Consider the following 24,425-nt stretch of genomic DNA (forward strand, 5'->3'; position numbering starts at 1 on the left):
ATTTATTAATGTTTAGTTTATAATTTTTTTCCAAAATGACACATCAATGTGGGATAGTTCCTCAGATTTCTCACCTAAAAAGAATGGCTCAGGTTTTGGAATCTACCTCACATCCTCAGCTATGAAGACCAATCCAAAGAATTCATTTAGTTTCTCTTGATTGTCCAGTGGATCCACGGGTTGTTTAGCAGGATTCTGGCTTCTGATGTACTTAAAACATTTTTTACTATTACTTTTTGAATCTTCAGCTAGCTATTCTTCAAATTCTTTTTTGGCCTTCCTAAGTATATTTTTACACTTCATTTACCAGAGTTTATGCTCCTTTCTATTTCCTCACTAGGATTTAACTTCTACTTTTTAAACAATGCCTTTTTGCCTCTCACTGCTTCTTTTACTTTGTTGTTTAGCCACGATGGCACTTTTTTGGTTCTCTTGCTATGTTTTAAAATTTGGGGTATACATTTAAATTGAGCCATTATTATCGTGTCTTTAAAAAGTTTCCATGCAGCTTGCAGGGATTTCACTTTTGGCGCAGTATCTTTTAATTTCTGTTTAACTAACCTCCTCATTTTTGTTTAGTTCCCCTTTCTGAAATTAAATGCTACAGTGTTGGGATGCTGTGGTGTTTTCCCTGCCACAGGGATGTTAAACTTAATTATAATATGGTCACTATACCAAGTGATCCAGCTATATTCACCTCTTGGACCAGATCCTGTGCTCCACTTAAGACTAAATCAAGAATTGCCTCTCCTCTTGTTTCAGAGTAGCAGCCGTGTTAGTCTGTATTCGCAAAAAGAAAAGGAGTACCGGTGGCACCTTAGAGACTAACAAATTTATTAGAGCATAAGCTTTCGTGATGCTCTAATAAATTTGTTAGTCTCTAAGGTGCCACCGGTACTCCTTTTCTCTCCTCTTGTGGGTTCCAGGACTAGCTGCTCGAAGAAGCAGTCATTTAAGGTATCAGAAACTTTATCTCTGTATCCCCCACCTGAGGTGACATATACCCATCAATATGGGGATAGTTGAAATCCCCCACTATTATTGAGTTATTAATTGTAATATTCCCTCTAATCTCTCGGAGCATTTCATAGTCACTATCACCATCCTGGGCAGGTGGTTGGTAATATATCCCTACTGCTATATTTTTATTATTCAAGCATGGAATTACAATCCATAAAAATTCTATGGTACAGTTTGGTTCATTTAAGATTTTTACTTCATTTGATTCTATGCTTTCTTTCACATATAGTGCCACTCCCTCACCAGCATAAACTGTTTTGTCCATCTGATATATTTTGTACCCTGGTATTACTGCATCCCATTGATTATCCTCATTCCATCAAGTTTCTGTGATGACTATTGTATCAATTTCTTCATTTAATATGAGGGATTCTAGTTCACCCATCTTATTATTTAGACTTCTAGCATTAGTATATAAGCACTTAAAAACTTGTCACTTTTTAGCTGTCTTCTGCCTCTTACTGAAGGGAGGGGGGCAAAGTGGAAAGAGACAAAAGAGGACAGATGACAAACCAGGGTTTTAAATACTGCTTCTCAGCAGGAAGACTGGGACAGTGACTCCCAGGAGGTTATGGGCAGGAGGAGGAAGGAAGGTTAGGGGAGACTCCACATTTTCAGCACACAAAACTTGCACTGGAGCAAAAGTTACCTAGATGTTCACAGACAGCCTACTCACAGCCTAAACAATACACTGAGTCATGAGGAAACTGAGGCAGAGAAAAGCATGTACAGTTTGTTATTGTGTATGAGCCACACTCTCTTATGCTTTATATAAATAAATATCAATGAATAATGGTGTTAGAATCAATGTAAAGTGTTTCTCTCTCTGTGTTGTATGTGCTTCACAACTGGCATGTTCCTCCTGAGAGAGTTACATTGTAACCTGGAAGTTTCCTATCTTGTGCTGGAGTTCTAGGAAAGGGTGTGTTTAAGCTACTAGGGTATCTTGGGGTCAGTGTTGGACCTGGGAGCCTAAGAGGCTCCATTTCCATGAAGAGGTAGCCGACAGAACTAGAGAGGAAACAGAACTGCAGTCTGCTCAGACCTCGGGATCCAGAAGCTTGGATTCCCCTCAAAACAGTCTGGGGGCAGCCGGCAGGGGAACCTGACAGGATCTGTTACACTAGGTATTATTATTATTTCCCATCTGCTGATGTGATAGTTGGGGAATCTCTCTATGTACACCTTATGAATTCTGGTTGATGTTATGAAGTTATGAATTTGTTGGGCCAGGGAATGCCTCAGTGTGGATGTGGAGTCAGCCATCTGCTATCAAGGCTGCAGCACTTCCCTCCCACACTAGGTGAAATGGTGGGTCATTGGGACTTTAATGGCTGTCTACTCAGATGGCAGCACATTGGGACAATGGGTTGGCTGAAGCCTAGGGAAACCAATTCAAATAAGTTTCTCTGCAAGGGATAGGAAAAGTGGAAAATCCCCTGCAGCAGAACAAAGAAACCAGGAGTTGTTGGTGCGACATGTAAACTCAAGGGACTCAGAGTGAGAAGGGGAAGCTTGGATAGGAACATAGAAGGACACTAACTATAAACATCACAGTAAGAGAGAGAGTCCATGATTCACAAGAGAAGCCATGTGCAGGAGAGGGAATTCCTGGACTTCTCAGAGGATTCTGCTGAGGGAGGATGTGTTTATTATTTTGCCTAGGTCTTATGCTACCTAAATAAAGAGTAATTTGGTTTGGAATTCCATATGAAGCCCGTCTATGTGTCTGTCTGCTTTCACTGTCGCATGTCCATGAACATTCAAACTGTAAGCTCAGAGCAACCATGTGGCTCTGGAAAAGAGTATGCTTAAGCTACAGGGGTGGGGTGGGGTAGGGGAAGAGTCTGAGGGATCAGACCCAATTCCAGGGTTAAGACATTGGAGTGTGGGGTCTCACCTCTCAGAAACAGGTGCTAGATAGACAGGATCTGCACTCCAAGAGTTGCCTAGAGACCCCAGCCAGAGGCTGTATTTGGCCTCTGGTAAAGCACATGGAGCCCAAATACAAAAGCCTGAGGAGTGCCCAGCCACAGGGAGGTATACATAGGAGACATTGCAGGTTTTTCCATAGAAGGGATGATCTAGTTCAATGGTCAAATAAAGAGGTAGTGAGGGATTTAACAGCAGAAGTCCTGGTGTTATTAATGGAATGTGCATGTTTATGTTCTTCTGCAGTGACTGCTTCAGGCACATGGACAGAGCAGTTCATAGCATTTAATCAAGCTCCACTGGAACAGCTTAGCCTGCAGTCAGTTTCACTCTCGGCAAATGAAACACATCTGACTGGCTACTCTGGACAGCAAGTAGCGAGAACAGAGCCAGGCCTCCTCAGAGCCTCTGTCCATCTTCCAATGAGTAAGTACCCCTGCTCTTGTCACCCAGGACTCCAGTCACAATCTGAGCATCGGAGTAAAGGGGTGGCTTACTCCCTGCATTGCCCAGTACAGGATCTGAGAATCTAAAAAACTCTTGAAATTACAAAGCCTAGATTAGCCACATATTTGATAGAATAATATTTGGCACTGATTTGTAACAGGATTCTCAACTCTACAGAAGTCAGTTACAAACACACTTTAATATGGCACATAGTGGCTTGCCCTTGCTTGCAACTTTGCCCTGATTCAGGTGTGGGCAAACTTTTTGGCCCAAGGGCCACATTGGGGTTGCAAAACTGTATGGAAGGCCAGGTAGGGAAGGCTGTGCCTCTCCAAACAGCCTGGCTCTGCCCCCTATCTGTCCCCACCCACTTCCCACCTCCTGACTGCCCCCCTCAATATCCCTGACCCGTCCAACCCCCCTGCTCCTTGTCCCTTGACCGCCCCCTCCCGGGACTCCCTACCCCTATCCAACCAGCCCTGCTCCCTGTCCCCTGACTGCCCTGACCTCTATCCACACCCCCATCCTGACAGGCCCCCGGGACTCCCACACCTTTCCAACGCCCCTGCTCCCTGTTCCCTGACTGCCTCCCGGCCCCCTTCCCATGCCGCTCAGAACAGCATGTCTGGCCTTCGCACTGCCCAGCCGGAGCCAGACACGCTGCCAGGCTGCCCTGCAGGAGCGCACAGCCCTGTCGCACAGAGCACTGCCTGCATGGCGACGTGGCTGCAGGGGAGGGGAGACAGTGCGAGAGGGGTGGGGGGCTCAAGGGCTGGGCAGGATGGTCCACCTCTGCCCTGATTTCTTCCTGTTCCTTGCATTGGTTCTTTTTCTACCCCAATTCCTCCTGTTTCCACTGTACCTTTCTTCCACTCTTCATGCTTTCTCCCATGGTGGAATTCCATCTCATGCTGTGTGTGAAATGAATCTGCCATTCAAATTCCTCTTTAAAAACATATTTCTTCTTACAAGACAACTCATTTTAATTCATCTAACTCAGAAATACTGCACACTGCCAATAAAAAAAAAATCATCTGTACTCTGAGAACCTCCCCTCCTGTCCTCAAAGCCATTTTACGTTGTTTGATCTGTCCCTTTAGAATTCACAAAGGAAAGGAACCTTGTCTTGCTGAGCACACTGTTGGCACTTAAATGACAGATGGCAGCACCGTGAGGTTTTTATTTTATTTTTTAACTACGGCGAAAAGCATGGTTTGTTGCATATTTGTTCTGTAAATTTCATTTCCATTTTAATTAGAAGGCAAGTTCCTGCAATATCCATTATAATTACCATAATCTGCTTACAGTCAGTATGATGACTACAGCTAGAAGAACCAGCTGTGTTATATTTGTTTTATGCTGGGTGGTGATCTTTCCACAAACAAGTACTTGCTTTGGTATGGTCTGAAAATAATGCTTCCAGTCATTCTTGGTGAGCCAATAGTCTTGTGAGCGGGCTAGTTCATGAAAGTTATTTTCCAGTTTTTTGAGTATGGTGGCAGGCTCTATGTATCAGAGAAAAGAAATGGCACAGTCTTAGAGTGTGTATATGGTTAAGTTTAAATGATCATAAACAAAATCCCCATTTTCTGGATCTATTCATTTTGGAGGGGGGCAGAATACATGTAGGATGCATATGTTCTCATTTCAAATGGTCTATCTTTATATAAGCAGGCTGATATTATAGACTTAATGAGTTTATTCACTATTGAGTTGCCCATGTTTTATGCCAGTGTAACTCAATTGACTCCAATGTAAAAGCAGAATAATGCAGTGATGAATCAGGCCCTATCATTCTTACTAAAATGGAGTCAGAAAGCCAAATTCATTGCTGGCATAAGTTGCGTGGGGGGGGTGTTTATTTTTTAAAGTGGCCTTCTAGAGAAAGCACCGATTTTTTTCTCTACAATAGCAAAGGATGACTGAGATGCCTTTTGTAGACCAGCAGTTGGGCTGCAAAGCTAATGAGGCACTTCCTGCTTCCCCACCCACCCAGGGATAAGCACACTAACTGCACAGTTCACACTTTGCTGCCCCAGGGCCTAGTCCAATTCTCAATGGGAGACTTTTCATTAGCTTCAGCAGGAGCTGGATTGGGCTTCTGGTACACATGAGACTTGCCTAGAAAAGGTCTTTCCTGTAGTGGTACAAAGCACATGCAACCACAGGACAAAGGGCATGATCACATTATGTTTTTAAAAAGTTACACCGTTAGTCAATTTTAAACAATTTTAGTAAGAGGTGAGTATAAATCTAACAGTTAAGTCAAAATAAATCCAAGGTGACATCTATGTTTTTTTTATGCACCTCGTAACCAACACCCACTATTCTCCATTTGTTTCTTTCATTGGGTGTTGCAAGAATTTCCGGTTTTGTAATAAGAAAAGGAGTACTTGTGGCACCTTAGAGACTAACAAATGTATTAGAGCATAAGCTTTCGTGAGCTACAGCTCACTTCATAGCTTATGCTCTAATAAATTTGTTAGTCTCTAAGGTGCCACAAGTACTCCTTTTCTTTTTGCGAATACAGACTAACACCACTGCTACTCTGAAACCGGTTTTGTAATGTCATTGTTATATATCTTTTTTTTTCCTGAAGCAGAAATAAGAGAATTAATTTCATTTTATAGTGGTACATTTGTTTCCCAGTATTCTGGAATGAAAACATGATAAATTACCCAGGTGACTATCCAGATGATGTTTTCAAATAACATGCCATCTTGAAGAATCATGAATCTGTCAGATTTACTTAGACCCTTTTTTTTGGTAAATCTAGACACCTTTTTGTCTAGATTTATTGAAGCAGCTAAATTAAACTAATTGGAAAATACTAAGCTTTGTATTGCAGAATTAAAGTTACAGGATTTTATTTTGGATTCTTTTACCATGTAAATTAGAAGTGTACAAGATATTTGTTATTGGTCACTGAATTGTGGAAATGAAAGTGAGGAGGGGAAAGAAAAAGCAACAAGAACAAGAACCAAAACCCTGTAGTATAGTTCATTAAAAAAAAAAAGAGATCTCTAACCAATAATATAAAATCTGTTGAATCCTCCAGTCTTTCAGTCCATATCATCTCTTTTTGCTCCTCATCCTTAATCCAACTTATCTCCACATATCTCTTCTTTCTGGACTAATTGTGATCAGTACGACCTCAATTTTCTCTGGGTTGATGATCCAGCTGTTGCCTACAAGATTCCTCCTCCATCACCTCTCACAAAATCTCTGTGCCCCACTACTCACTGAGTGGTGAATCCTTCCTTTGCCTTCTCAGAGCCAGGAGTGTCTCCTGACATTGGAACTAGGGAAATATCATGGGACAAGTGGGTCGGAGGATTAGGAGCAGAGTTCACTTTAAGGTTCAGGGGTAGTGCTGGAAGATCCATTCCTAAACTCATCAGCCCCTACTCCACGAGTGGACGTGACACATTTGGATAGTGGAGGCTTCTGCAACCTGAGTGCTACAGTACCAGCCAAAGAGTGGCTCTGCCAGGGCTCCCCAACCTGGGGCAGGGAAGGATGATTCCTTCTTTTTCTCAAGTACCTCTCCAGAGCCCAGCCAAGGCACTCATGCTGAGCACTGCAGAGTAGATTTGCCCCTCCCACATACAGCAGGGGTAGTTTTGAGTATTTAATGTTATAAATCTAGACCCACCTCCTGAACTGAAGTTGTTACCCAAATTCCACCTTTGGATGGATGAGGGGCTCCCATTGAAGCCCATATGAGCCAGGTACACATACACCTGAGAGTAAAATTGGACACTTATGCACCTTATTTTTAGATTTATAAACATGCACCCTATCAACAAGTCTTAGGACACAACATTTAATCAGATATAATTTTAGACCCTTTAAACTTCTGAAAACTCATGATTAAGTCTACCTTTTGCACCTCAATTGATGTGAACTGCCACTGTTGACTAGGGGGAATGAGGTACCTGCCAGGATACAGGCTGAACAGGACATTTTGACCCAAATCAATACCTTGAATTGCTTCCTGAAGTAAAAAGGATGTCAGTGCAGTTGTGGAAGAGAAGTATCATATGTTCCCTTTAACTAACACTGAACTAAACAAGCAGTCACATTCTCAATCAGCTACAGCGTTCAGCTGGTCTTTAAGTGCAATTCCATGTAGAGCACATTGTAAAAACACACTCTGGAAGTTATAAAAACATGGATGATGGTGGTTTGGTCTGGACCTAAAAAAAAGATCAAACATTTCATCAGACACAGATGAACAGAGATATTCTTGGTCACTGGCATCCCTGGAACTCCATCAACAGTAGAGTTTAAGATCACCCCCAAAGTGCCTTTCTTGGGCAACATGTAGGCAAAATCTCTCAGTAAAGGGAACAAGAACATCTCCTGCCATAGACTCCAAATGCTTCTCCAATGTAATTGTATCATTTGCTATCTCTCTGACTTGAACCTTGGCCAGTTGGCTGCTCCGCATGCCCATATCTTGGCTAGGCACTAAGGAGCCTAAGTCCCATGGACTTTCAATCACTCAATCATGTATGCATTTTTCTGTCACTCAACTCAATCACTTAGGTAGTTTGGAACTGTTTACCCTTAGAATTGTTTCTCTTCGATATATTGATGATACCTCATCTCCAAAATGCTTGGAGGGACCTGACATATATGTTGAGCAGAAGAGGAGTCAGAATAGAGCTTTTTGGAATCCAAGACATTACTTGGGCCAGATAAGCAATTGCCCCAAACCTCTCTGTTGGTTCTCCCAGAAAGGAAAGAATGGAGTCCCCCACCCTCATTCAGAAGAATTCCACCTACCCCATTCAGCCACTACACCAGGTGCTCAAATATTATGGTAACGAGCACAATTACAAAACCATAAGACAGGTAATCGATAACAAAACATCATGGCTAATTACATCAAGCATCATGGCAAATTGTATTCTCTAATGCTCAGGAAAGATTTCAGCCAACAAGACCACCACTGTTTCTATGCAACACCCTAAAACAGGTCTAAAACCTGACTAAAAGGAATCCAAGCAATCTGAATGGTCCAGATGACACCAAAGTAGCCTCACTACTAGAGCTGAGTGAAATTTTTCAGAGAATAATTCATTTGCAGTTTAGGTCACCCCAAACTATTTGTGAATTTGACACAAATAGTTTTGGCCAGAAAAAAATATTGGGGCTAGATTCACAAAATGGCCAGAGGAGGCTGTCCCGTAATAACTTTTAGCCCAACACTTAAGGCATTCACCAAAGCTGTGGGAGATTGAGGTTCAAATTCTCCCTTCTGCCTGACGTAGAGACGAGACATGACCTTGGACTCCCACACAAGCATCTTAGCCACCAGGCCATAGAGTGTTTACATGCTTTCCCTGGACCAATGACTACTGAAGTATTTATACAAAGTGGAAGAGGCTCAACAGGAGAGAGACAGAGATCGACCCACCCCAGAATACCCCATTGCCCGCTGATTAGGGCTCTCACCTAAAAGGAGGGAAACCCAAGTTCAAATCCATTCTCCACATAAGGCAGAACCAAGGTCTCCCACATCCTAGATAGGTGCCCTAAAAACTGGGCTAAAAGTTATATAGAGGCAGTGTTCCTCCTCCTCTGGCCATTTTGTGAATCTAGCCCTTTAAAAATAATAGAATCATAAAAGTGTGGGGTAGGAAACGAGCTTGAAAGGTCCCTGACAGGTGTTTGTCCAAACTTTTCTTAAAACCTCCAATGGTGGGGATTCCCAGAAACAAAACAAAAGTGCCTGGAAACAAAACATTTTGGGTTGAATGACATGTTTCATTTGACTCAAAATGGTCTTTCAATCTGCCAACATTTTCTGAAAATTTTGAATTCAGTTTGACCTGAACTGAACATTTTTTTTTCAAAATGAGGAGTCCTTGTGGCACCTTCGAGACTAACAAATTTATTTGGGCATAAGCCTTCATGGGCTAAAACCCACTTCAACAGATGCATGGTGAAAAATACAATAAGCAGTGTATATATATATATATATATATATATATATACACACACACACAGCACAGGAAAAGATGGGAGTTGCCTTACCAAGTGTGGGGGTCAGTGCTCATGAGGCCAATTCAATTAAGGTGGAGGTGGCCAGTTCTCAAAAGTTGACAAGAAGGGGTGAATATCAAGAGAGGGAACATTACTTTTGTAGTGTTATCGAAGTCAATGCAGTCAAGGTGGATGTCGGCCATTTCCAACAGTTGACAAGAAGGTGTGAGAATGAGCAGAGGGAAAATTACTTTTTGTAGTGACCCATCCACTCCCAGTCTTTATTCAGGCCTTATTTGATGGTGTCTAGTTTGCAAATTAATTCCAGTTCCGCAGTTTCTTGCTGAAGTCTGTTTTTGAAGTTTTGTTATTGAAGAATTGCCACTTTTAAGTCTGCTATTGAGTGTCCAGGGAGACTGAAGTGTTCTTTTACTGGTTTTTGAATGTTACAATTCTTGATATCTGATTTGTGTTCATTTATTCTTTTACATAGAGACTGTCCGGTTTGGCCAATGTACATGGCAGAGGGGCATTGCTGGCACATGATGGCATATATCACATTGGTAGATGTGCAGGTGAATGAACCACCCCTGTGGCTGATGTGGTTAGGTCCTATAATGGAGTCCCTTGAATAGATCAGCGGACAGAGTTGGCAATGGGGTTTGTTGCAGGGTTGGTTCCTGCGTTAGTGTTTCTGCTGTGTGGTGTGTGGTTGCTGGTGAGTATTTGCTTCGAGTTGGGGGGCTGTCTGTAAGCGAGGACTGTCCTTTTTTTTTACAATTTTTCAGAACTCCCAGACAAACAGAAAAATCAGCTGTTCACCAAGTGCTGCTCAACACAGCCTTCTCAAGAATCCACCTCAAAAGAGGAGATATAGCAATAAGTGGGCTAGCAAGAGATAGCCTCTTGGATATAGGGGCCTGATAACCACTTGCATGAGTGAAGCTGGTCTTCCCATAGGGAAACATTAACAATCTCTGCTATCAAATGTTCCTCATTTGTTTTTACCAGGCCCAGGTAGCCTGGGTCCAATTTAGCTGGCTCCTGCAGTTTTTACTGTGAAATAACTCGAGCACAGTAAGTTTGTTGGGACATGTGCACTAAAGGTTGGATCTCTGTTGAATGTATGGTTGTTGGTGAAATAAACAAACCTTTCTTGAAAGTGAATTATTTGCAGGCTGCAAAGCGGCAACCCACACACTGTGCAAATAGTGAGCTTTAAATATAATCCTGAATAATTCAGCATGCATTGGCATGAAGCACCACAAAACATTTACCTCAAAGAGCTTCCAGTTCTTTAAAGCAGTCTCCCCAGAGTACATTTGCAGTAACTGTCACCAAAGATAGCTCAGCACTGATGAGCCTCAGATTAGCACTCAAATCCATGTGACAGGTAGTGCATAAGCAATGACATAATGTCATTTAACCAAGCTAAATAGCACAGGACAATTTTAATTTGCAACAGTGACAAGATCTAAATTGCAGGGTACACCTGTAATGAAGACAAATCAAACCATGATCATCACTTTCACTTTTCTAAAATTAGAACCTACCAAGTACATCTTGAAAATTCTAGTCACAAAAATACTCCAAAGCACTGTTATCGTCGCTAAGAATTACCATGACTGATGATGCAGAAAGCAATATTTAATAGCTTGGAGCAAAACAGTGGCCTTTACTCACTAATCTGTAAAAGGCAATCATAATGCTAATAAAGTATGGTGCACATCAAGAATATCCAATGCTAAACCTATAAAAATAACAAAAAGGCATATTCTAAAATATGTATTTTTTACCAGCAGAAATCAGGAGTAGGAAGGGTTGGGTAGTAATACATACTATGTTTTGTTAGTACCCCTGTTCAGTGGATATTTTCAATTTGCCCCAGAAGAAGTTTTATATCATTAACACAATTTATAAATGGCTGGCTAAATTTCACTCAGCATCCTGATCTACCTACAGGTATCCTGGTAACTGCCACTATACAACCATTATGTCCAGATGTGCCATTTCTAGAATATAGCACCACTGAAATGGAAGTAACCTCACAGAAAAAGATTTAATGAAGGTAGTGAGTGATGTTTTGTTTAGACACAGACTCCTTCAAGGAAATCTACAAAGATGCCAGGTCACCACTCAATACGTTTCGATATCTTGATGTCTACCCTACCTATAGAGGAATGGGTCCCCTCCCGTTTGAAGATCTTCAAACATTCATAGGAGTACATACTCCAAGAAAGATTGTAGGATTTCCTTTGCACCAGATTCTCCAGACCCCTTTGTGCTACTTATGATAAAACTTGGGCGGATAGAAATTGCCCCTGGAGAACTTACTATATAAGGGACACCTCTACTGGCATAAAGCTGGCAGAGGTGGCTCTGCTGCCTCTTGTCCCAGCTTCACCAGCTCCTGAGCCAGTACTCCACTGCCCAGTGTGAAGAGAGGCAAGGTGCATTTGGGGGAGGAATGAAGGCTCCACTACATCCAACTCCTAACTGGCATAAGATCTATGAAAGAACTTATGCTTGTGACATAAGTTAAAGCTGCACCGCTTTATGTTTATGTCCAGGACAAATGGCTGAGAACCGGGGAGTCACAATGAGCTCCCTGACAGATCTCCATCCATTACATCAGACTCTTCAGAGGCAAGTCAAGCCACCAGCTTTAAACAGATGTGAAGCAAACAAACAAAGGGTATGCAAGTCAGCTGACTTTCTGTCTCCTTTTGCACCTAATCTGAAGGCACAAGGGTCCAGAATGGACCTGAGATTCAGACATATATTACCAGAGCTTCTGAGAGTACATGAAAATTTGAATTCCAGACCCAGGCACATGCATATGCATGCTGGTCCAGCTTATTAATAAGTTTGTAGACTCTTGAACAGGGACACTAAGTGGTAAAGGAACATGCAGATGCTAAATCATAGCTGCTGGCACACCACTTTCAGAATTGCAGAGAAAAGCTCTTTGTTCTAATTCTCAGACTGTTTCTCTCTTCCTGTTATATGTCTACGCATTTTAACCCCACCACAAATACTCTGCAAATAGATCACTTAGGAATATGTGCCAGCCTGTCATTAAAAATGATATGGCCTAATCACTAGTCTGGTGTCAGTCAAAACCATCTCTAAGTTTTGGTGCTGACATGTCTATGGTGGTTTTGTAACACAAAAAGAGAGGCAGCTGAATCAAGGGCCATCCTATAAACGAAGTTGTGTGTCTGTTATTAACAGTTCAGCCAGAAAGTGTCCAAGATTTTTCTGGTAGTGATTCATTCTATTGGTCCCACTTAAATATTTCATTAATTCACCCCCATTTCCCTCAGATCATACTGTCACAATTAAGAGCAACTGCACATATATTCCCCTGCTATCATCCACCAAGGGCACCCACTTTTAGGTATCTGGTTTCCCAGCAGTCACCTCTTTTCAGTGACGACCCCATGTCTCTCTCTGTCCTAACCAGGGTTTTTCTTGGCTGCACAGTTCCCTGCTTACACTGTGCTGTTCCCAGCAAGCTAGATGGCCTAAATAGCCAGCATCTGCACATTGCTTTCTCTCCAGAGGCTATAACCAGCATAATTGCCTGTAGTTCTAAGTCAGCACAAAGCTCTTTCTAAGCAAGCACATTTATTCTTAAGGTGAAAAGCATTACAGAGAAAACAATAAAAGACCCTCCACATGTGCTAATAAGCTTGTCATAGCTCACTCCCAACTCCAAAAAAGCTCTGGTAGGAGTCAGTTCCTCAGATTCTACAAAGGAGTTTTTCTGTGGTTACAAGTTCATAATCACTTTTTTTTTTGCTCAGAACAGGAACCACCACAAATAGGTTGTTCTTTCCTTTATACAGCTTGAGCCTTTGATCTTGTCCTCATGTAAAAGGCAATCAGCAGACAATGGTTCTCTCTTCAGAGCATAGCTTCAAAGGGCTGGGGTTTTTGCTCAAACAGGGGTGCATTTGCATGCACCCCCTCCCTACAGATTTCCTGGGAAACCTATTTGACTCTGTCCCAAAGATTCATTCTTGTCTGACACATCATTTCAAATAGTCCTTTGAAGCTCCTAACACTTCCCAGGATTTACACTGATCATATTTCCCTCAGCGAAATTACATACAATTCCACAATAGTACATAACTCTGCATTTAATACAATGGACTCCAAAGCTATTTAAACTTAATTCAATAAGGTTTTGCAAGGATATTGCAGGAAAACAGGGTGGATTGGTCAAATCAGAGTGATTTAAATCATGGTTTTAATCATGATTTAAATCAACAGGCAGAAAGCCTTGATTTAAATAATTGATTTTACTCTTGTTTTGCATTTGTACTTTTTAGTCATTTTCTTAAAAAAAGGTTGATTCTCACTGGTTGCTAACCAGTAAAACATGTTGATTTTCAGCTCACTATAGCCTTTACACTAAATTTGATGCTTTTTTTTTTACTAACTGGGTGGATACACTATATCTACGTAGTTAAGCTATATAATTGCTTAACTCTTACATTTATTTAGAATCTTAATTTTTACATCTTTTATTATGTTAGAAAGCAGGGAATGATGTGTTTCTTATTTACTAGATGATTAATATTTTTACTTGTGAGTTAAATTTAAGCTTTATTTAGATGAAAATTTGAATTTAATTAAAAATGCACAAAACCTGTACTTAAAATTGTTTTTTCTAATAAAGGTAAATAACACTACCTTAAATGTGCTTGATACATAAAAAAGTTTATCACAATGTGTTTTACATTTAAAAATGATTTATTAAACAAAGGAAGTTATCTGTAGTTAGTGAACTGAACTGATTGTTTCTGGTCACCATGTCCTTCAGGATTTTAGAACTAGTAGATCCCATTCACACATCTAGTTTTTATTCATAGATTGAAAGAAGACAAGCTTTTCTGCTTCTTCAACTCTCAATTGGTTTCTTAACTCTGAATGAGCTAGTCATTGAACTGAACTAGTTGAATAAACTGAAATGAAGAAAATATTATCTCTGTACTTGCATAAGAGATTACTACTATCACAAGTTAGTTTAGGACTTCAACAAATGCTCGTTCCAAGTGCCTAGCCAGTGAGTTGGCTTTCTGTAAAACTTTGGGAACAAACATATGTTGTCTACTATTTTATTTATTTAATTTGAATGAGTTTAATCAACTATAGTAAATGTAGGCCTTAACATAGGTTTTTATAGTTTCAAATTTACTTTTAAATAGTTTATTTTTTATAAATAAATCTGTATTTAATTTAAAATAAAAACATCTGATCTTTTTTAAGTCATCAATTTTTATCCACCCATCTCTAACCAGGGTGTAAGAGAAATAGCCCAAATGAGAATTTTGGCTTGGTATAAAATAAAGAAAATTAAAGTTTAAGAGGATATTGAGAAGATCTAATGCATATTGAGAAGATTTAAAAAGGCTCTCTTCCTCTAGATTAAAAGTTGGTAGGAGTAAGGCATGACCCTTCATGCAGTCAAAGTCACATCAGTTAATTCCCCAATTTCTTGTCTGGTGAAAGAGTTGCATGATAGTTGCTATAAGGCCTCTATATTTTTTCAAGAAACGCTAAGATTTGTGTATGGAGCTGTATGAGTGAAAGTGAATGACAATGACTTTTGATTGGTTTGTTATACTCATGAATGTGTTAATGCCTTCTACCAGATGCCTAGTGCCAACTTGTGCCCTCCAGTCATTACCCAGAAAGGGGAGGCTGGGGAAGCTTCCCCAAAATTGCTTCCTGTTTGTACCACACTTTGCTATTATTGGAGTACACGTTGCCTGAGATTGTAACAATGGATATTGTAAAAGAACTGTTAGTGTAATGTGGACTTTCCAAACTGACCATTGGTCAATCTTGCCCAGCTCAACAAGGATTGGAACATGTTGTTGGGGGTTGAGATGTGTGATGTCCCTGATTTGCTTTTAAGACCACCTGGAAAGTGCTAAAGGGTGGAGCAAACAAAAAGCGGAACATTAAAGGTCAAAGTGAACGGAGAAGACTGTGTATTCTTTTGGGGGCACTGTGATACCAAGCAAGGCTGATCCCCCTACTATCCAAGGCTGGTCCTACAGAAAGAGGAGACATATTACCATGAGCCACACCAGTCTATGGAAGAAAAACTCAGTCTTCACTCTTAGGTTTTCTGCAACAAGTCAGAGACAGTTTATTCTCAAGCAATTGCAAGGGGGAGAGTGTGCATGGACAGGGATTCCCCCTTCCTAGACAGGTCTCCACCAGATAAACAATTAGGGCAAGCATTTATACCTTTTGTAGCATACAATAATGATCAACAGCCGCATCTTGTTTAAACATATTCCTTCCTCATATCTTACTTTTCTAAGCAGTTCCTGCTACAGTCTGCATTCCAGTCTTATCTTAACACAAGGTCAAAACAGCATCTCTTAGAGTTTTCCCACTCGCCCAGTCCCTGCCTTAAAGTCTCGTGTTATTAGAGTTAGAGTTAGCCTGACTCTTGCTCTATTCCTAAAAAACTAAGATGTCTGCGTTCAAATTCCCTTTATCCCTTTTTCCACTTCCACAAGTTTGAGCAGGTTAAGTGCTTGGAAGACCCCCCCCCCCAGTTTGAAGTATCAACTAGAGACACTATTGTCTGGTCACCTTCACTGTAGTCCTGCTTGTTGACACGTGAGTCCGAACACCATGCAAGCTGAAGAGTTTGAACCTCTCTCTTTACCTTAAGTATTTTTTCTCTTTTATTTGGAAAGAGGGAGATGTCTCTCATCATCATTGTCCTCTCACTGGGGTACAAATGTGAATGTGCATGTTTGAACACTAGCACATGCCTATGAGCATCAGTCAAACTTCATGTTGTGAATGGCACCACTAATAATAATTCCTTAAACTTATACCATATGCAAGTCTGGCTTTTAAAATCATTTGAGTGTCTCCCTGGATGAGGGAAAAGTATCAGCAAGACCAAGCTATATCTATAAGAGAAAGTAACAGTTGCTGATTACTACTGTTTCAGGCTGATGGGGAGCAAACAGGATAGCTCTACATACAGTAACTTCTGGGAGGAGTCTCAATTTGCTTCGAGGGCTGACAAGTAAATTAGTTTGGTTTTTGTTATAAAATATTCAACCAGTGCAATGGATTTCCTTGCTCTGGGCAAAGAGCTGTAATTAGGAGTTAAAACTAACTGGAGATCTACCTCCTTAAATTCCTGTGATTACTATTTGTAGAATCAATCAGGTACTATTTTAACCTCATGCTTTGATTACTGACTGTATTAATTTGATGAGCTGACTACTTGGTGATTTAATTCAGTATCATTGTAAATCCATTGATTTATTGGCTTGACTTCAATTATGACCTTGATTTATTAACTGTGATAATTCCTTGTTAGTTTAGTATGTTTATGGTAGCTAGTCAGCATCAGCAAGCCATAAAAATAATTTGTGTGGCCCAAGGATCTGCCCTTTTCCTCTGTTTACATCCACATCTATTTGGAGTCCTTTTCTTCCTGAAAGATTTTCCCTCAGCGGGTTGGGAGAGAAAATCATCAGTTGTTCCCAGCTGTGTGCTGTTGGATGAGTTGTGCAATATGTAACTTTCAAAGTTTTCATGAGAAAATGGACGAGTTGTGCATAGAGCTAATTGAAGTTGCCTGTGGAGTCTTCCCTGTGGCATCTCCTGAATAGTCTGTCTCCTTGGTACTTCCTTTCTCATCCTTTTGGATAACTTGAAATTGGTGTCTCATTAGTGTCAGTGAGAAAGTTGCACATACAATTTAAGGGGACAATAGCCCCCAAAGTGTCTATGTTAAAAAAGATATATGAGAGAGTCTTCAAATATGATTTTCTAAACATATATACATTTCTTTGCCTACCATTTATTGGGAAGCAGTAATAGCAAAGACTACTCTGAGATAATCAAAATAATTCCATGAATTTAAAGCATTTTTACCATTACCTGATTTCACTTTGGATAGTCAAGTAGCTTTTATACTGGCATCATCCACTTACTTTTTGCATTGATGAATCTCATGACAAAAACAAAACAAAAAAACCCAGCAAAGGATAAAGGATTAAAACTGCCTTCAAAAGAAGCCTGGATTTGAGAGCAGAGAGGGACAATAATACAACTTAGAGTTTAGTCATTCTTTGCTCTACCAAGGTCCAGTTGATATTTATGTCATCTAAAAATTGACAATCCATGTGCATCCCAGTAAACAATGGAACTGGGGCAGAAAACAAAACAAAACATACAATCAAATCAGTAGCTTCAAGTTAATAACATGCACTATACCCCATCTTACTGCAAATATTAAATATATTTAATTCATTATAATCCACATTATGCAAATGAAATAGCCTTATTGCAACATAAAGTTTGTCTAACTTCATATTTCAGTGTTTAATAATGTACATGCACAGGTGCAAGAGACAGCAGAATAAAGGTAATAAACTATGTATTATGACTATAATTGTAATATGCTTTACTAAAAGATTGTCATTTCTCAAGATACAGGTTTTCTGAAACATTTCAATATACTATAAATTTATGTGTATACACATACAGACTCACCCACCCCTCAACACCATTAAAATGCATGGGAATATGTGGAAGACAAAAATATATCCAGTATAGATATTGTCAAAGTGCATGATTCAAAAATCAAAGATAGCTATGGCAGCCAAGATGCAATCTCTCCCTGGAGCATTTTTATGCACAAGTGAAGTTGCCTGATACAGAAATATGTTTTATTTGCCAGACTCCTGGTATGTGGGTAGATTAGGTAAATCGAGATTTATGCAGCAAAATCTAATGTATGCATTGAAAGATTTCTGTAATCAAATATAAGAAGTTATTGGTCCAAACTTTTTTTTTTTTTGCCCTCGGCATCAACAGGAGTGAAAATGCAGGCAAATTGCCCTATACTTTCCAGCTGTCTCTTATAGCCATAGTTGATTCCTCTTTTTCCTCCCCCACATATGCACAAAAATAGGTCATCATCAATCTTACTTGTTTAATTTAAACAGAAAAATTTAGTAAGGAAAACAAGACATGGGGAAGCAAAAAAAAAGAGAGACCGTTCTGTGTAGAAATGACTCCAGTAGCAACCAACAAAGGCAAATCTTCTCAGAAGAGGGTCATATAAAAATGGCTAATTTCCTTATAAGGGATCAATGTTGTTGCTTCCAAACTGCTCAGATATATATGAATCAAATGGACACTTTTTCTGCAATGTAAATAACAGTTAAATAACAATAAATAATAATAAGCAGCTGGGTGTTTTGAACTTGTTTCTGACCTTAATGAACTGAGTGATACTATTAGGTGGGGGAAGGAGAAAAAAATCATTGTCAGCTTAAAGAGAATGTTCCTAATCTATTTTTATCCTCCTTACTAAAATATATGTATTCACTAAGGGTCAAATTCTCAAATGCCTCGTGCTAATATGGCATGGGACCCATTTGCCAAAAATTTCTTGCAATCTTGTGGATAGTACATCCAGGAGTGGTACCAGCTGAATTCAAGGAGAAAAACAAAAGCTGCATTTCTTTCCAGCTAGCACAGCTCTGGACTCACTGAAGTGAAAGAGAGTGTGACCAGAGAGGAAGTGGCCACACTCCGACACTGACTTCACCCAACCCTTAGAAGTGCTCTACCAACTGGTGTCAGAATTTATCTTCCACAGAGGTGGAACAACTTGGGAGGATGCCTTCAGAGTTGGGAGAGAGGGACCCTAAAGAGACCGGGCTAATGATGGAAAGCTTAATGAGGTGTCACTCAGTGGATGCCACCATTTTGCTGACAACATAGATGATTTTTTTCTGAACAGCCTCTGCAACACAGCACTAGGTTGCACAAAAAAATTGGCTCTCCCCACTGAATAGTCACAAAGGGTATGTTTACATTGTAATTAGACACTCCCGGCCCATGCCAGCTGACTCAGGCTCATGGGGCTCAGGCTGCAGAGTTGTTTAATTGCAACATAGACTTCCAGGCTCGAGCTCAGTCTGCAGCCTGAGCTCTGGAACCCTCCCACGATGACGGGTCCTACAGTCTGGGCTCCAGCCCAAGCCTTGAAGTCTCCACTGCTATTAAACAGCTCCACAGCCTGAGCCCTGAGAACCCAAGTCCACTAGCATGGGCCAGCCATGGGTTTTTAATTGCAGTGTAGGCATACCCAAAGAACACAAGTGTTGAGTAACTTGGGTCATGCTAAGTTTGTGTTCCCATGATCAGCATGCTTTGCACTTGCTCAGCTCTGGTAACGTTCAGGCCAGAATCCTGGTATCAGCTGCTTAATTCTATGTAAGAGTTTTAAACCACGAAAAGCTGCTTTCCCAGTGTGGCTCTGTGTTCCTGGACTCCTTTTAGTGCAGCACTGAAAAAGTGGGAGAGAATATCCATTCCCTCTCCTTCAGGGCTGCATCAGTCTCTGCAAACACAGGAGTAACAGTGCTATGGCAGTGCCTCTTTAAATCAACGACCTAAGATCTGTGACTTACCACCACAACAGGAAAAACTACAGATATCACAGAATGTGCACAGGGTTTGAACCCACGACTTCTAATCCAACAACACAGCCCCCTCTACTCAATCTTTTCCCTAGAAGCCCCTTGAGGGGAATATATACCACACTAGAGAAACGGATTACGTTAATTTACCCCAAGTATATTTTGAGGTGTGCAGATCGGCAAACCGGTACAATAAGATTATCTGCACAACTGCTAATAGAGATTATGTAATGCTGGTGTCCACCGGGCCATTTTAAGTACTAACAATCTGTCAGATATTTGGTTATAATTGGAACAGATTCTGATACACACATGAACCTACTTGTGTGTGTTTTTAGGAGTCGGGAAGGGTACAAGAAGTCAGACTAGCCACTGAGTTCTCTTTGGGTGGATCTTTTACATTTTGGTCCCAAACCTGGACCCAGAGCTAAGGATCAGTGGAGCATGGTATACTATTATAGCTACATAGTGGTGATGAGCTTTATCTTTATGGACAAATTAAAGATATTCCTCCTCTGCATCCACTTCTATAAAAGTGAAAGAGCTGGTTGGGAGATTTTGGTTTGGAGTCTGAATCCCATTTGTATTTAGGGTGCATATGAATTGTCCATCTGTCTGAGGTTTGATAGGTCATTAAGTAGAATACAAGATGACCACATTGGATGGAATTTATTGCCAGGTGACTTCCTCAGAGTGTCTCTCAACAAAAACTGTGACCATCTCTAAATGAAATCAGAGCCAGAGCTGGTTGAAATTTTTCAGTTTTTGAAGTTGATGACATTTAAATATGTAAATACATAATGGGAAACTTAAGTAAATTTTTGTTAAAATTTCCTCCATTCATCATCCAACTATAGAGCTGATCAAAATTTTTCAAATTTCACATTTTAAAATCTGAAATGTTTCTGGTTTTGAATTTAATATAAAGACAAGATAATTGACAAATTTTCACAATTTTTTTCTCCATTTCCCCCAAACTAGCTCTACTGCATACAGTCTTTTTTCACTTCATGGTGGCAATGTAAAGGTTAGGTTTTCCTCTTCACTGAGCTTTAACAGACGTTAATACTGAGTTCAGTACTAAGCTTTAAGAGGTGCTAACCAGTCCAGAAGGATAACCAGTCCAGAAGGAGCACTCTAACTACTTAAATCATTTTAAAGCATCTTGGTGGTATTAAGTCATTGATTATTCTCTAGAAGGGTGTGTGACAGTGCACCCCACATTCTTCATAGTGATATTATTATGTAATAATTATAGCATAATTATGATGCATTTTGTACAAAGATGGCTCATGCAAGGTGTCATCGGAAAAGTTATGTTTTGCTGAATATGATTATCCTATTTGTATGCAAGTATAATTTTTGCATCTGAAGTTAGAAATATTAACTATGGATCTGTATTTGAAATGGGCTTACTCTGGAAAACATCCACAGTCCGCCTTTCAGGTATAACAATGAAGGAGCCAGACAGTGCTAATGGCTCATCAACAAAGTCAATGGGCTGTGGAATAACTTAATCTTCCTGAGAACACTCCAGACAGCCTGTAAGTAATGGGCTGCTATGACTCAGCAACATATGCAAGGGCATGTGACCAGACTACATGACTCTGGACTCCATTTTGGGATGTCTGTATTTTTCCACATACTGGTCTGGGAACCAAGGTTAAAACAAAGGGTTCCCACCATATACTAAAGCTATATAAGGCAGGGACTGACATCATCGGTTGTTCTTCACTCTCCACACAAGGGTACTCCTGGAAACACCTAAAAAACAAAAAACTGAACTGGGGGAACTGCTGGACCCAGGCTAAAGGGATTTCTAGCCTGTGTATGAAAACCTGGGGATACTAAGCTGCAAAGCAACTGCAGCTTGTGCCTTGAGAATCTGCATGCCTATCATCAATCAGGGTAAAAGATTGTTAATTCAAGTCCTATCCTTCTAATATGTTACACTTTGCATTTTTATTTATTAGGTAATCTGCTTTGATCTGTTTGCTATCACTAATAATCACTAAAATCTATATTTTTGTAGTTAATACATTTATTTTATGTTTTAATCTAAACCAGTAAGTTTGGAGTGACATGCTTGGGAATTTTAGCTCAAGGGGCAAAGCCTGTTGCAAAGCCTGAGGAGGAGTGAAACTGGATAATAAATTCATACTGGTTGGGGTTTTGACCAGGGCATGACAATACAGCTCTGGAGTCCTAGACTGGGAAGCTGGTGGTTATTTTGGCGGTAGCCTCTCTAGTCTTGGTTCATGTAGTGGCTGGTCAGAGAGCCTGCATGTAACTGCGACTGGTGTGCCCCTACCTGTGTAAATGCTGGTGGAAGTGTAGGACCGGGAGTGGGTGAAAGAGAGCCCAGGTTGGTGAGTCAGAGGGCTCAGTGGCACCCCAGTTCCAGATGGCACCCTGTGGGGAACTCGTCACAGGGTGTATTAGGTCTTGTCTATACAGGAAAGAGTTTTTATGTAAACTTAAATGTGTTTGTAAACAGATATAATTATAGGGCTCTAACTTCCTGTATGGCCACTCTTATTCTGGTAAAAGAATGCCCTTTTGTTGCTTAGCTTCTTTGATTGGAAAGTTGTTTAAGAGTGTCCACACTTGGGGTTATCCAGTATAACTATATAGGTTTAATTGGCAAATTTCCCCACATAGACAAGGCCTTGGAAATTCTGACATGGTTTGGCAAAGTTATTCAGAATTTGTGGAAGGATCACACTAGAATAGATCAGGCATAATCCTGGGGTCAAATTTTCTATCCTACACATATAAATAACATTTAGTAGTATCAATAAAACTATTTCCCTTTCAAGACATGGAAAATGTGACTGGGTTATGTGTAAAGTGCATAAAGGAAAAAAAAACCCACAGATGTTTAAATTATATCCATATGTTAGAGTACAAAAGTGCAGCAGATTGTGATTAAATGATATTGTTGCAAGCTCTAAGAGAAAATCAGAGTAGATAAGGTTTACTTTCTGGAAAAGACACTGTGGGTCTTATCGTCAAGAATGAAACAGCTATGCTGCTAACGGCCCTTCGAGTAGATGCTTCCTACATCTATGGAAAAATCCCTTTCGTCAATACAGGTAATCCACCTCCCAAAGCAGGATGGCAGCAAGAGCTAGGTTGAAAGAAGAATTCTTCCATCAATTTAGTTATGTCTACTTCAGTGATTAGGTCACCTTAACTACAAGGCTCAGAGGTGTGAATTTTTCACAGCCCAGAGTGATATAGCTTGTTTAGTCTAAATTTTGAGTTTGGAGCAGGGCTAAGGCTCCTACTCTGGTAGTGTAAATGTGCTTCCATGAGGGTGCAAACTGCATTACAGAATAATTCAGAAGGCCATACTGTAAATGAGAATCTGGCCATGTTCTTTGACTTAAAATAGGAAATTAGTAAAATGTTCTTGCAGGCCTCAACTTGCTTTACTCAATTTCAGGCAATTAGCTCTATGCACAACTCATCCATCTTCTCATTAAAACTTTGAAAGTTACATATTGCAAGTGAAATAGCAGTTCCAATTTACTAGTAATTATAACTTCATGTTTAATTCAAAATTGATAAATTCAAGGGACTCAAAAATGTACATTCTTTCTGAGAAACTAAAGGTGGGCAGACCTGTATTCATTCCCCTCCAATCTGTACATACACATTTTATTTCTGCAAAAAAAGATCATTCTGCAGTTCCTAAGCAGGGGAAATGAAGTAAAGCTCACTGGGGTTTATCATTAATATACATTCTTATCTCATTACAATCCCAGATAGACATCTATTGAGTTGTGAGGGTGACCTCATTCCATAAGAAGTATTGTTAAGCAGGAACAGAAAAAATGTAAATCCCATATAATGTGGGAAGACAGCTGGAGAAACAGGTGTATAAAAAGACAGACCCCCTGTCTGAGTTGCATATTGTTTATCTTTTTTTCTTTTCTTTTTAGCAGAGGGGTGTTTTGAATAGCACAGATTTCACCAATTTATAAAGTTACCTTGGAGGAAATGCTGAGAAATATTAGAAAACTTCAGATATAAGTTCCCCTGAAGTTCATGAAAAATTGAAGTGTGCTGCAGATAGCTTTATCCCAACTAGTGAAATTCACTCTATGGGAGAATAAAAAAGAGGAGAATAACTCATCTGTCTACTGAAGAGAAATATGTATGCGAGAACCTAGACATAATAGAAGAGAAAATGATGTTCCCACTTCTGGAGGACAACTGTGGTTCCCGTTACCAATTAACTGAATGAAAAATGCAAACTGCAAAGACAGGTTCTAAATTTTAAATTATTTTCTTTTTCTCTGAACACTTCCCATCTGTCATCTAACATAGGAGCCATTTCTGCTACAATTTCCCCACCAAAAAATTGCTTAGATCCCTTTCAAATCAGCAAATGACAGTCCACATAATCAGTGAAATGACTGATGGACGACTCTATGCTTTTAGAAAAGGAGTACTTGTGGCACCTTAGAGACTAACAAATTTATTATAATGCTCTAATAAATTTGTTAGTCTCTAAGGTGCCACAAGTACTCCTTT

At 40.1% G+C, this 24,425-nt stretch overlaps 1 long non-coding RNA gene across 1 annotated transcript; it reads right to left on the reverse strand.

Annotated features, from left to right (window-relative positions):
• LOC122457823 lies at positions 1–24,425 on the reverse strand. Its single transcript, XR_006277498.1, has 5 exons — positions 24,414–24,425; positions 23,353–23,360; positions 11,061–11,071; positions 7,051–7,054; positions 1–155 (listed from the first exon to the last, which is right to left on the reverse strand). It is a non-coding gene; the product is annotated as an uncharacterized LOC122457823 (long non-coding RNA).

This window comes from Dermochelys coriacea, chromosome 1, assembly GCF_009764565.3.
Source record: "Dermochelys coriacea isolate rDerCor1 chromosome 1, rDerCor1.pri.v4, whole genome shotgun sequence".
NCBI lineage: Eukaryota > Metazoa > Chordata > Testudines > Dermochelyidae > Dermochelys > Dermochelys coriacea.